General features: G+C 48.7%; 1 long non-coding RNA gene across 1 annotated transcript; it reads right to left on the minus strand.

Annotated features, from left to right (window-relative positions):
• Positions 1-6,036: 6,036 nt before the first annotated feature.
• Positions 6,037-12,121, minus strand: LOC147827960 (uncharacterized). The gene is made up of 2 exons (XR_015451400.1): positions 7,627-12,121; positions 6,037-6,327 (listed from the first exon to the last, which is right to left on the minus strand). It is a non-coding gene; the product is annotated as an uncharacterized LOC147827960 (long non-coding RNA).
• Between the last annotated feature and the right edge of the window lie 1,682 nt (positions 12,122-13,803).

Genomic DNA, 13,803 nt, shown 5'->3' on the forward strand with positions numbered 1-13,803 from the left:
GGCAGGCCAGGCCCTTACGCAGTGACTGGTGACTGAGAAGCAGCGACCCATCAGGACAGAGGTGCGTAGGGCAGAGCCGTGTGACCACAGAGGTAGAGCCTGGCGTGATGCACCCGCCAGCCAGGGCCACCAGGGTCCACAGGGAACGCCCGCAGCTAAGCAATGGGCACAAAGGGGTCTCCGCGTGAGCCCCAGGGGAACCGCCCTGCTGAATTTGGACTTCTGCCTCCAGAGCTGCGAGAGACCAGTTTCCTCTGAAGCTGCTCCCTGTGGTATTTGTGGCTGCAGCCCCGGGACACCAATGCGCCTGGCTTCTGTAGCGCTGCGTCCTTTGCTGGAATCTCCCTCGGTCACTCGCCTGTCTGGCCCGTGCCCGGCGCCGCCTCTCCGGGCTCTGTCCTAGGCCTCTTCCGTTCCCCGTGCCAGCCTCTCCCTGGGCGTCTCATCCGTACTCACTGCTCCCAGCGCGGGCCTTGGGCACTTGGCGCCCCCCTTGGCAGCATCCCCACGGTCCCACGTGCTATTCCTCACTCATCTCTTGCCTTTAGCAAAGCACTTCACACACGTGTACCAGGTCCACCCCGGCCCACTGTTTTTCTCCCGCTCTCCTGTGTTTCCCAGTCCATGTCTGTGTATCGGATGCCGTTTCCTGCTATGGATGGCGGACATTTTCGCGAACACCTAGGTAACAGACACTGCAGGCTAAGTCAGCCTTTCTCCGCCCTGCTCTACTCAATGCTGCTCTCGTTGCTTAAACCCAGCTACACAGAGACACGATGACTGGGGCCTCGATCGAGCAAACCTTACTTCAAAACCAGGCACCTGGCAGGATTTGTCCGAGCAGCTGCCGTGCACGGAGCCGGCTCTGCAAGAACCTCCCGCACCGCACCGGCGGAGGCCTGCCCTGGAGCCTCCCTGCCCTCTCCGACGTCCCCAGGGCTGCACATCCGCGTCCTGCACAGCCCTAACCGTGCGCTCCTCCATGCCCTTGTACAATCGCTCTCGGCCCCCGGTGCCTGTTTCCTCGAGTCCCCGCGGCCCCCTCCCCGTGCTCTGTGTCCCGCCCAGTCGCTGGCACACTCAGCAGCACCCGGTGGGCTCCGTGGACGCCCCTGGGCATGCGCTATCCGCAGTCTGCCTCCCGGTGCCCTCACGGTGCTCTATGCCCTGCTCTCCTGTCCTTGGTCCAGGCCCAGCTCTCTATTCTTCCCTCCTCTCTCTCACCTCTGGGAGGGGCCTTTGCACACACAGTTCTCTCTCTCTCTCTCTCTCTCTCTCTCTCTCTCTCTCTCTCTCTCTCTCTCTCTGTCTCTGGTGTCCTCTTCATGCTCCCTTTCATCAGTCGGTTTTGATTCCTCTTTCAGATCCAAGCCCAAGTACCACCCCTTGGAGAAGACTTCCCAGGCCCCTGTCAGACCGGAACCCTGGTGAGAGCTCCCAGGGCACCCTACGTGCGCTGCAGGCAGAGCTGAGGTTACATCTGACACCCGAGGAGTCGGCTGGCCCTCAGCTCCACGGAGAACAGATCTTGTGTCTTCTGCTCCTTGTCGGGTCCCTGTCACTGGGCGCAACGGGAGCTTCACGTGCATGAATAAATGAATGGGCATCTTCCAGGGCACGGAGGTTCAGTCTGGAGCTAAGGGCCATCCTTCCCTTTTTTCATACCCTGGCTTTCCATAAAGACTGACTCCGGAGGCCAGTGTCACAGGCTTGGCAATCGGGAGTGGGAACTGTGGAGCCCCCGCCGGGTGCCGGCCTGAGCCAGGGTAACACGCCCTGCAGAAAACAGACTCAGCTTTGGGAAGGTCTTGCCTTTGGTTCTTACTATGACAGTGTACATTTCAAAATTTGGATTTTATGTTCTTTCAACCTCACCTTTCATTTTTAAAGACATAGCAATTGTCATATTGATAAAGTTTTCGTGATGAGGAAAGCAGTCCAGACACTTCAGGGTCTGTCTTCCCAGACACCAGATCACGTTAGGCAGTTTGAACCTTATGGGGTTCCTGAGGAAAGTACCCGCAAAGTAACTGAAAACAGCAACTCTCATCTGTCAGGACAAGCTAATTGTCCACAGTGCTTGCTTCAGAATGTCTATTTCCAGTCTGATGATGAAATTATACGCCTCCGCTCATTCGAGCTTGGCACCCTATCAACATTCTGTGTGTGGAGCCTGACAAAGTGGCAAGTTCCACTCGAGCTCCGTCTTCTATGTTAAATGTTGTACGTATGGTGTTTTTGAAAGAGATCCCTCTTCTGTATTTATGGAAGGTTGTACAGGGCCCAAGAAGGAGCTCTGAGAAGGAGCTGGCTTGCCCCATGGCTAACTCCTCCCTCGGGTCTGACAAAACCAGACCTGCACTGCAGGCTCAGCTGGGAGTAACAGGCATGCAGGAGGACAAGATTCAGGAGAGTGTGAACAGTACTTCAATAGTTAAAGGACCTAGAAAACACCAGGAGTATGGCAATTGTTCTCACTATTATTTATCATACTGTCTTAGTTCCGTCTGGCTGCTATAACAAAATACCACGAACTGGATGGCTGACTTCCTCACCACAGCTTCAGTGGGCGGGAAGTCTGAGGTCTGGGTGCTGGCAGGACCTGTGTCTGTCGAGTATCGGCATCCTTACTCACAAATGGTGACTGCCTTTCTTGTTTGCTTGTGTTTGAGGCCGGGTCTCACTGTGGGATTCAAGCCTGCCTCCAACTGGAGATCATCCCGCCTCAGTCTCTGGAGTGTGGGGATCACAGATGTGCATTTCCACACCTAGAAAATGGTGCCTTCTTGCTGGATTCGCACATAGAGAGAAGGGGTGAGGTTTCTGTCAGGGGCCTCTTCTGTAAGTCCCCAGTCACCTCCCAAATTCCACACCTCCGGTATCATCACCTTGGGGAGCAGAGTTGAACATATGGATCTGAGGGGAGACAATCACTCAGATCATGGCACAATCCCCCTTGAGGACCCGAAGCAGAAGAAAGGAGCAGAGAGGGGGCGGCAGGGACCAACTACCATCTAAAGATGAATAATAGTTAGTGGATGAAAGGTGTCAGGTTGCTGATAGGTGACGGTTCATTTGTGCCCATTCACACAAGCACCGGCGGTCAGCGGTGTATGGAACATGAATAGTTGCCACAGTGGTAGCAAAATACACCAATGTTGGGTAATATCCACAGAATGGTTTAGAGCAATGTAGTCTTGTCTAAAGGCATGGTGGGACACATCTGTAATTCCAACCCCCTAGGAGGCCAAGGCAGGGGATCACAAATTTGAGCCCAGCTTGGTCAATTTAACAATTTAACAAGACCTTGTCTCAAAATAAAAAGTACAAAAGGGAATAGGGATGCAGCTAAGTGTAAAGGCCTCATGTTCAATCTCCAGTCAGTAACACACTCACACAGACACATACACAGACACACACACACACACACACACACACACACACACACATACACTGAAAAGGATTCCCTTTATGGAGTAAAATCTGAGTATGCCTGTAAGATGACTTTAGAATGGATAGAACCCCAAACACAAATGGTTCTGGAAATGTTATTCAAACTTATAATCAGAATAGGTTCAAAGTTTCGCCCAAACACAAAGTCAAAATCACCATGAAATGCAGCCTTACACCTACTAGGATGGCCTTTTGGGCTGCTCAGAATAATTAAACATGAAATTACCATGTGACTCTGCGATTCCATCTCTAGGTTTGTACCCAAAGCTTTGAAGAGAGATTTCTACTCCCACATCCAGTGTTCTTGGCACTAGTATTTATAGTGGTCAAAAAGTACAAAGAACACAAACATCTGCCAAAAGATGAATGGAAAAGCAAAATACCGTGCAGACACCCAACTTGCGGTGTTCGGGTACAATTTTTCAACTTTAGGATAGTGTGACAGTGATACACATTTAATGACAATTGCACTTTGGAGTTTGAAATCTGACCTTTTCCTGGACTACCAATTCTCTTTTGAAGCTGGGTAGCAGCAGGGAGCATTATGTTGATTAAAAGAATTCAAATCCTGAAAACCACCTACCTACCGTATTACTCCATTAAACAAATTTGGGAGCAGACACAGCTAGCGTTGCCTGTGTCGGGCTAGGGTTGGTAATGAACTGGACAGGGAAACCATTCCGAGTCTTGGTGAGTGTTGGTTCCATGGTCACACAGTTCTGGAAATCTCCCCCAGCCCCGCTTTCCACCCTACTGCATGGAAAGATCATCACGATAACTGTTAAGATGGAATACTCATTGACGTGGCTTTATCTTCATAGGAAGGTGCTTCAGTTAAACCGGAGGCAGTGAAAAACAACAAATCCTTCATGAGTCCAGAAAGAGGAGGAAAGAAGGGAGGAACATTGGAGAGAGAGACAGAAGGAATGAGGAAGGGAGAAGGGAAAGAGAGAAGAACAATGGTGAAAACAGAAACGTGCTAAACATGGCAACTTCCAAGTGGAAGAGGCATAAATGAATTTTTTAATTTATGTTTTCTGCATCTAGTGTATTTACAGCATGAAGCATGGATATTTGTGAAGAGAAAAATTATATATTTTTAGTGTGTAAAATGTATGTGAATTTATGAACACAGCCATATTTTTCATATAATTAAACAGCATCTTCAGTAGTGGCTGCATTATATTTGGTGGAATAAAATTAAAAATATGACTTATCCAACATTTTGAACTTTTGGTGTCATCTGCAGGGATCAAACTATTCAAGATATTAATCAGCTTCTTTTAATGAATGAGAGCCACACCTGCTCTACAGTTCCCACCAGGACAAGTGATTTGGGGGCACCACTTTCTCTTGAAACAAAGAGGATGGGAGATGATCTTTGAGAAAAGGCTTTGAGGAAACTTGTTTGGTATTCAAAGGTAGGTTTCAGTTCTGCTCTAAGAAAAATGTAATGAAATCTTCAAAAGACTGTCATTGTGTCTTCAAAATGGATTTACAGTATGACGTATATGGTAGAGGAGGAACGCGCACAAGATTGAACGTTGGCTCCTAAAATCAATTTTCCCTTTCATCTTGATAAAATTAAATTTAAATGTCTGTTTTGGTTTTCTACATTAGAATTCTGAGAAATAGATTGAAGAGGGCAAGTACCTATACTGAATTTTTCCCCAGAACTTGAAGTCATTTGATGTGAGTCATCACGTTATAACATGCTGCGGTCTAGATAAGGGATGGCGAACCTATGGCACGCATGCTACTTGTTTTTCTTTTAAGACAAAAGATGTTAAGGCATGAGTTGTTTTTTCTGAACTAAAACCATCCTGTTCGGGTTGGCACTTTTCAATAAATAAGTGGGTTTGGGTTTGCAGTTTGGTCTCTAAATTGTCACCTCACTGGTCTGTATCTTCTCCCGAAGCAGGAGTGGAAAGCCGCGCTGGGATCCTCCACACTGGGCATGAAGAGTTTTAACTGCAAAGTTAAAGTTTTCACTGTAAAGGCCGTTTGAGCTCACCTGGGTAAAGGCGCGGGATTTTATCAGAGGCCCAGGCACTGTGTTGGCTCAGCTGTGGGCTGGCTGGGAGGAGAGAGATGGGAAAGGCCGGCTGTGCTGAGCAGGACCATGGGCCGTCCTGGATGACCGGAGCCGGGCTGCCCACAGAGTGGGAAGGTGGAGGGATGCAGGGTGAGAATCTGCTGTCCCAGCTTTAGTCCCACTCACTGATTTCCACGAGAAGAAAGCAAGCCACAGAGAGGTGAGATGCCCAGACTGTCCGTTCTCCACTCAGCACCCACTCCACCTCCACTCCAGCCTCCACAGCTCTGTTCCCTAGCTCATAAACGTAGGTGCGCTCATCTTCCCAGCATCCTCCTCGCATTCCTACTTTGTGCTCTTACCACCCCCAGGGCCTCCACTCCCATCCTAAGCTCTGGGGGCATCTCACCATCTCCGACCTCAGGGTGTGAATATGCTGTGACAGAATTCATTGTTGTCACACCACTGCTAGAGTATTCACCTCTCCAAGCCCAACCCTGACCACCACAGTGAGTTCTTTCTCACAGATCCATTCAGGAAGCAATAGCTCACGGAGGATTGGGGTGAGGTTTTATATACAGAATTGATTCACTTGTTAGATGTGATTGGTGATGAACAAGTTTCCCACCTGTGTCTGCATTTGTGCTGCCAGTCCACAAAGGATTTCACCTCTTCAGATCATGACCTTGACACTCCCTACCCTTATACTTTTCTGTCTCTCTCTCCACATCCAAACCATTAACGTTAGTTGTAGTCTTTTGCTTTGTTTTAGATGAAGATGAATTTCTTCAAGGAGAGGGCATCGGTAGACCTCCATCTGGATGTTGGAATGCTCGAGGCTGATGGCAGAATCCAGACAGAAAGAAAAAGATATGAGCCAGTTGCCAAAACACTCATCTAAATTGTGCTGCCTGATTAATCAGCCTGTAACTTAGTCGCCAGAACCCGTGAGTCCTGATCACTTGGCCCATTTGCTGTGAGCTAGCTGAGATAATGGGGCAGTGGGAAGACTAAGGGAGCCCCTCCAGTCTGGGCGGGTTCTGGGGAGCTCTGCAGTGGGCTGCAAGCACTGCCAGGTTGATGCTCTCAGACGGCCTGATGCCTTTACTGGGGATCTCAGCGAGTCTGCCTGTCGGGGCTCTCAATGGCCTCTCTGGCCCATGAGCTGTGCTCAGACATGAAGAGACACAGCACCAACGCACCCAGCCTCAGAAACGGAGATCGGGCTCAAAGGTAGCAGTGTCCCTTCTGTCACACTGGACTAGACAAATCAAGCCACAGGGTCATCTGGTCCAAAGGGTGGGCGATGGAGGAGGCGCAAAGACTTCATGGGGCTTATGACTCGCCATGGCACATGAGCGAGGGTGTCAGCGGACTGTGAGGCTGCTCAGATTCTCGTGAATAACCACAGACGGTCCCTGTGTGTACCCAGAGCAAGCGAGAGAGTAGCACAGGCTTCATCTAGTGGGAAGAAGGGTGAACAGGAAATGAGACAGTGGGAAGGGCACTGCGGGGACAGACGGAATGGACTTTGAACAGACAGAAGTTGTCGCACGGGATTTGGAAGATGAGAATGTCACACCTGCTTTCCCCCCATTAGTTCTCAGAGCACCTCCCAGAGTGGCCTCCAGACAACTTGGCTGACGATGAGGCTACAAAGGAATTAATATCCCTCAGGAAGAGCACATTTCTCTAAGGAAAGACGCAATTCCCATGCTAAGATAAAGAGGACTTTATAAAGGATGGACTGTGGACCAAGAAGCTGGGAGAAGCTGGGGTAGGAGACAGCCGATGAGCAACGGGGAGCACGAAGGAACTGATGTGAGCTGGCGTCCGGAGGTGACAGGGTCTGGAGGTGCGAAGTCAGCCTCAAAGCCCTTAGCAGACACTCAATCAAGGGGCTTCGGTCTTGACCCCGCCCTCGGTCTGCAGGACATCTGCATTCACTGCAGGTATTCCTGCCGGTGCATGGCTGTGGCTGCCAGACTTAGCAAAGAAAATACAGTGTGACCAGCAACATTTGAATCTCATAAAGAAGGAAATAATTTTTTGGTATCTATCCCATGCAACCCTGGGGGCATATTTTTACTAAAATGTTCATTATTTGTCTGGCACTGAGATGTAACTGAATGTGTTACCTGCAGCAGGGAGGAAAAGCACAGGCACTCCGAGCAGGGCTGGCCACAGGTGCTGCACTTGGGCCCGCCTTCTTGGACGTCCAGTCCAGCGCCCTGGCCTCCACTGGCCAGCTTGGCTTTGTATTCCTCAGCCTCCCCAGCAATTGCTCCTTCAGTACATCCATCTCTTCTTCATTCCCGTTCAGCTCTCCTGAGTCCAAACCCTGGCCCTGCATTCCTTCCTACTCTTCTCTGAGCCGGCCAGGCAACTTCAAATTCATCGTGAGATTAGCATGTCCATCCTTTCAGCCACACCCCCAATTTCTGTCTGCTGAAGGAGGCCCAAACCACTGCTCCCTGTGAATAAGGAGACGCTTCCTTCTTACACCACATCCCCCAGGGCAACTGCACCCTGCTAGGCACGCCCATGCTGCGAGTTTTGCAAGTCAGGAATGAAGGTGACACTCATTAAGAAATATCAAATAAAATATTCAGAAGGGTTTAGATTTCATATCCTTGGGTTGGAAAACCCTCAGGGTTTGTGGGAAGGCTGCTTCTCTTTGTAAGCAGTGAATAAATACCAAAATGAAGTACTTAAAATTGGTCTCCAATACACCTCAGTGCAGAGTCAATAAATTAATAAACCCTGATCTGTTTTCAGATCCCTGGAGGGGTGGCTATGTCCTTGCCAGGAACCAAATTCACAGCTACGCTGCAGACGCCGGAAGTTAAGTTTCGCCTGCCCAAGCGGCAAGGTCCAGATCATTTTTCACTGCCAGCCCCTTTTAAAAATGCATACGGTTCTCAGCACAATTTGCTTAACAGCGATCTTCATGTCTTTGTTGCTTTTTCCTTTTTCATTTGCTTTTGAGGGATTCCAACTTACAAAGAAGAATTGTAGATGGCTTTTGTCTTATCTGCTCACGGGTTTTCAGTGCACCAGGTAATCAGTGGGGTGCACTTAGCTGGTGTGGGACAGGGAATTGCATACCCAGCTCCTATTACTGTTCATAAATTACTGTTCCCATATAAACCATCCTGAGGCTGGACCTGGTGGGCTTTGTTTGGGCTTCGAGTTCCTGTAGCTGGTGGAAGTGGGAATCTCACCAGAAATCTGGGAAAGGCCAATTAAAAGGCAGATCCTTTCTTCCCATTCTGATAATGCTGACCGAAGCAGCGAAGCATAAGGAGATAAATGGGAATTATTTTCAATGTTTTGCATAAATGTTGTAAATTTTAAAATGCATTTTAATACTGAGCGCACCACAGCATTCCCTGGAGAGATCTGTTTACCAACCATTTAAAGATGCATCGTGCGCTGCCACCTGTGCAATTCCAGGGACCTCGGAGAGTGGAGCGTTTTGATTACGGCAGGCTGATGGCCAGGGCTTGAAGGACTGCAGAATTAAGTGGGAGCGTAATGAAGCGTCTGTCTTTGTTTAGTGCACAAATTAGGCACTTGGACACAGGAAATGGCAGTCAGTCCAGGGTCAGCCCCTCAATAAGACCTTTTACGCTCTCTCTCTCTCCCCGCCCCCACGGCCAGGCAGTTACTGCTGATCCCAGGGTTTTACCTTAGGGTGGCCCCACCATGTAGAGGGGTGGGGAGCTGATGCATCTGCCGTTGGGCGGTTGCCAAGGGGCCACATAGAGCAGGACAGCATCCTGTCCTCCAGGAGCTCAAGCCCACCTCGAAGGACGCTCCTGGGGCAAAGAATGGGGTGCTGCCCGGAGCACAGGGGCTCCTGCGGGGCCCCAGGCGTGGGTCACCCACCCTGGTGTCTGTCCTCTTCCTCTCCTTTTCCTCCTCCTCCTTCCTCACTGCATTCTGGAAGCACTGAGCTTAATTATTGTGGGAAAATATTCTAATATTTTCGTTTGTTTTACTCGCAAGAAATGTTTCTGGGTCAAGCAGACACATAAGCTTAAATATCACACGGTTTCTCTTGTATGAGAAACCAGAGTAAAATAAAGAGCCAAATAAAAGACATGATAGGAAGTGGGGAGCTAGATCATTTTCAGAGGGGAACGGGACAGAAAGACAGAGGCCCGGGGAAGGAGGGAAGAGATAAGGGCTGAGAAAAAGGAATCGAGCTGTGGTAACTCCACACAAGGAATGTGAACATGGTGTACTACACACGCACACTGATAAACTAAAAAATGTTTCCAGGAGGCCGAGGCAGGAAGGTGGCAAGTTTGCCCCCATCTTGGCCAACTTAGTGACTTAGGAAGACCACGTTGCAAAATCAAAAATAAAATAAAAAGAGATCTGGGGATGCAGCTCAGTGGGAGGACCCGAGTTCCATCCACAATACTGGTGGGGAGACAGAACTCTTTATCTTCTTCACCTAGATTTCTTTCTAAAAAATATCTCCATTAAAACAGCACAAATAAAATAAAAGAAAACAACCGATGCACACAATACTAGACAATGACTGGTTAAACAAAAATAAACTCTTGCTCAAAAGTGGAATTGTCCTGGAATTGTCACTCTGATGGAGGAAAAGAGAAATATTGTGTTCCCAGCACTGAACTTGATCCTAATGACCTAAAATACAGCATCAGATTTGTGAGCAGTTCGCTTCTTTCCCTGTTATCCATTTTATCTTCATTAGAGAATCCGGGGAAATCTCTGATGATACAAAAACATGAAATGGGATGAATTAAGCATCATTTTCCCAGTCTCGTGGGCAGATTTGGATTTGAGATTTAAAAAAAAATTTTTTAATCCAGCTGACCAAATGTTTTAAAACCTCTTATCCAAATCATTTTTCATTATTCTTAACATCTTCTCCCACCAGTTTGTTTCCCAGCCTGATATCACATTCTGACGGATCGACTAGTGGCAGGGACTACCTTTTAAAAATGATGTTTTGCTTAGAGATCTGTTTAGGCTTCAACAAAACAAATAAAGTCAAGCGTATTAAGGAATATGGGGTTTCAGAAACAAAGAAAACCACCGAGATTAGAGGAAAGTTAACTGTTCCCGGGGGAGAAACCCTAGCGGTGGCACTGTTTCATCAGCAGTACAGAAATTGTTTTAATGGTGTTCTGAACATCTTCTTGCAAAAATAACAGCCGAGCTCACAAAACACGAAGCCTGCCGTGCCGGCTGCCGCTGGGAAGGCTGACGTTTAGAGAATGCAGCATTTCTCGGAGCCTGGTAAAGCCGCAGCGTGAGGGCCTGGAAACTGCAGCATGACTTCATATTGGAGCAGGTCTTTTGCGAGCTAACGGAGCCCTAGTGTGGAGAACAATGACGATTATTCAGGATCTGGAGAGACATCTACTTTCTAGGACCGAGTTCTTGGGCCAAAACCACCTCTTAAAGGTTATTTCACAGCAGTTGAAAAGAAAACACAAGGAAATGAAGCTGAAGTCTTGTTTTTACGCACGTGCGAGCCCACGCCAGTGGGCCTCTGCTCTCTCTTTTCTGTTCTTGTTTTCCAGGCCTCGGTGTAAAACTGGAACTCGGGGAGATTGCAGGGCGGGGATTCTGCTCAAGGCAGACTGCTGCAGACTCTCCTGTCTGTAAATTTAAAAACAGAACTGCAGCCAGCGCCCTGCCGATCTCACTCCTGGATCCTCACAGCAGCGATCCCCAGCCTGCACATGGTACAGGACAGACGGACAGATGGACAGGAGGGAGGCTGGCCAGGCAGGCTTTTCGCGCTGTCTCTGCCTTCCTCTGCAGCAGGCTTGTGTCCTGCATCCCTCGCCTCGCTCGGCCCTTGCTAAAGGCCCCGGCACAGAGCCATGTTAGGGGCAGAAGTTCTTCGGTAAAACTTGTCATTATTTATGCACAAGAACGGGAAGCCTTTAAAGTCTATTAAATTGCTTAGAATGCGGCCTGAAAAGGAATATTTTTGATCAGTGCACGCAGAAGTCTTCGGGTAAAGGGGAAGAAAGAGAGAGGGGGTGGGGGAGGCAGAAAGGCTCCAGACACAGAGCTGCATTGTTTGCAGGGCGCCTGCTGAGCCTTTTATGCCCAACTGCACCGAGCCAGGGCCCCTCTTGAATTTCTGCAAGAATACAGTTTCAGATCATCTGCATTCAGGGCCAGAGTCATGGCCCTGGAACCGATAATTGCCTCTGACAGGATTTAATTACCTTCTCCAGGACCTTTTCTCTGTTTGATTGGAGACCACCCCCTGCCTCCGATCAAATCAGACAGTAATAACACGCTGACGCGCCGCAGCCAATCAGCAGTCGGGGCTGCGCGGTGACCTTGCTGCGCCCGCGCTGATTGGTGGTGTCAGCCTGTCACTGAGTGGGACGCAGGCCCGCAGGGCCGGTCCTGCTAACGCGCTGTCAGCATCCGGCGGCCACGGGCGCCCGGCACAGAACAAAATCCAGAGCACTCACAAGTCTGAGGCAGGCAGGGCGCGTGCACCCCTGTAGCTGGGGGGCTTTTACGGAAAAGGCAGGTCCTGCAGAAGAGCTGCAGGGGGACCCGGGCCGCGGGACTCCGACCGACCGATGCCTGACTGCGGGGCGGGGTGCGGTGCTCAGCGTGCACCGCCACCGCCCGCTTTTCCCGTTAACGGAGCCGGCAGGGGCCGCCGTCCTGTTTATGACCGGTCAGGGCGGGGCGAAAGCCTGCACACAATCTTGGCCAAGAGGGACGCGTTCACTAAAGGCCCAGCCTCCGTGCACACAACTCTGAGACCGTCTATAGCGATGCATTGTCCAAACACAGAGTCTAACTTAGACTTAAAACTCGGCCAACCTCTATTTCTCTGGAAAAGACGCTTTCCCTCAGGAAAACAACACCGTGACATCAGTGGGTGCCAATATGCAGAAAGTCCACGACAAAATGGTAATAACCTGAGGCCTGGGAGAGAAGTGGATTGCACCGCCAGATCTGTACTAATTTGGAATTTAATTTATTCATCACATCTGTCCACAAATAACGTTCCCTATAGCGTTTATTTTGTTTCTGACTCACCTACCTCTCTACAAGTGTAGCAACAAATGTGACAAATACATTTGCAGAGTTATATTAGAACTTTTTAACTTAGAAACTAAAATTGAGTTAGCTTTGGTAGAAATTAAAGGTGTTTCAAGTGTGATGCACAGTAATTTTCATAAATCTTTTAATGGGGGACTTTAACCAAATGGAATTACTTTTAAAAATCATGTCTGCTGATTCAAATTTAAGACAAATTTCTGCCACATCTCTACATTTATTCAGGTTTTGAGTAGTTTTCGGCTTCACCAAGAAATCGAACCTAACTAGCTATTGCGGAAGTTGAATCCGTGTTTTTGATTCCCATTTTACTCTTATACACCTCTCCACCGAGAAACGCATATTTAGGAAAGACTTTCCTGCTGCCTACAACTCTTTTCCCTAACCGTCATGGACTTGAGAGCTTCACATGTGGATGAGTCGTATTTTTACACCAGACCAAAATGTACAGTGGACTTGTTGAGCTGAGATCATCATTCTGGCTTTCCAGGGAGCTATTTGAAACAGCCCACAGAAATGCACAGCCACTTTGAAAAAATTGCTTATTTCCAGAACACCAAGATTAAAAGCAGTCGCTTAGGAAAAGATGCATCTTAGCCAGGAACAGGAGCTTCCGAGTCCGACTCTGGCCTATTGACAAGCTGTCCATTTCACATCAGGTCACTCTGTCTTCATGGGTATTGGTTTTCTCAGCTATAAAAGGCAATTAGCATGAGTTCACCGAAAGAATTAAAAGTGTGTGGACTGCAAGGACAATGAATAGGGACACATGATAATGGAGTCATTGCTCCTCAGGAACACTCTTCAGGGTGGGGAGTCTCTTTCTGCATCTACTCCATCAGCCAGGTAACCTCTCTCCACTCCTTGTAAGTCTTTTCTTCAGTCCTGGGGACTGAATCCAGGATCTTCACACTGAGCTACATCCCTAGCCCTTTAATTTTAATTTTAAAGCAGGTCCCACTAAATTGCCCAGGTTGATCTTGCCCTTGCGATCCTCCTGCATCAGCCTCCCAGAGTGCTGGGATCACAGATATGTGCCACCAGCCCAGCTCTGCTAAGTCTTATCTCTGGGTTCTTTCTGACTCTGCTTTTTGCCACTTGAAACTAACAAATTACACTCAAAGATAATTGCTGATCTTTTACTGCAGCAATTTTAGCCTGTGACAAACACTAATTTTTACAGACTGTAAAAAGTAAGCAAACCTAACCCATGTGTGGTTATCCTCTAT

This window comes from Heterocephalus glaber, unplaced genomic scaffold, assembly GCF_053883595.1.
Source record: "Heterocephalus glaber isolate CG9 unplaced genomic scaffold, H.glaber_assembly_v1.0 deba00001428, whole genome shotgun sequence".
In the NCBI taxonomy this organism is placed as follows: domain Eukaryota; kingdom Metazoa; phylum Chordata; class Mammalia; order Rodentia; family Bathyergidae; genus Heterocephalus; species Heterocephalus glaber.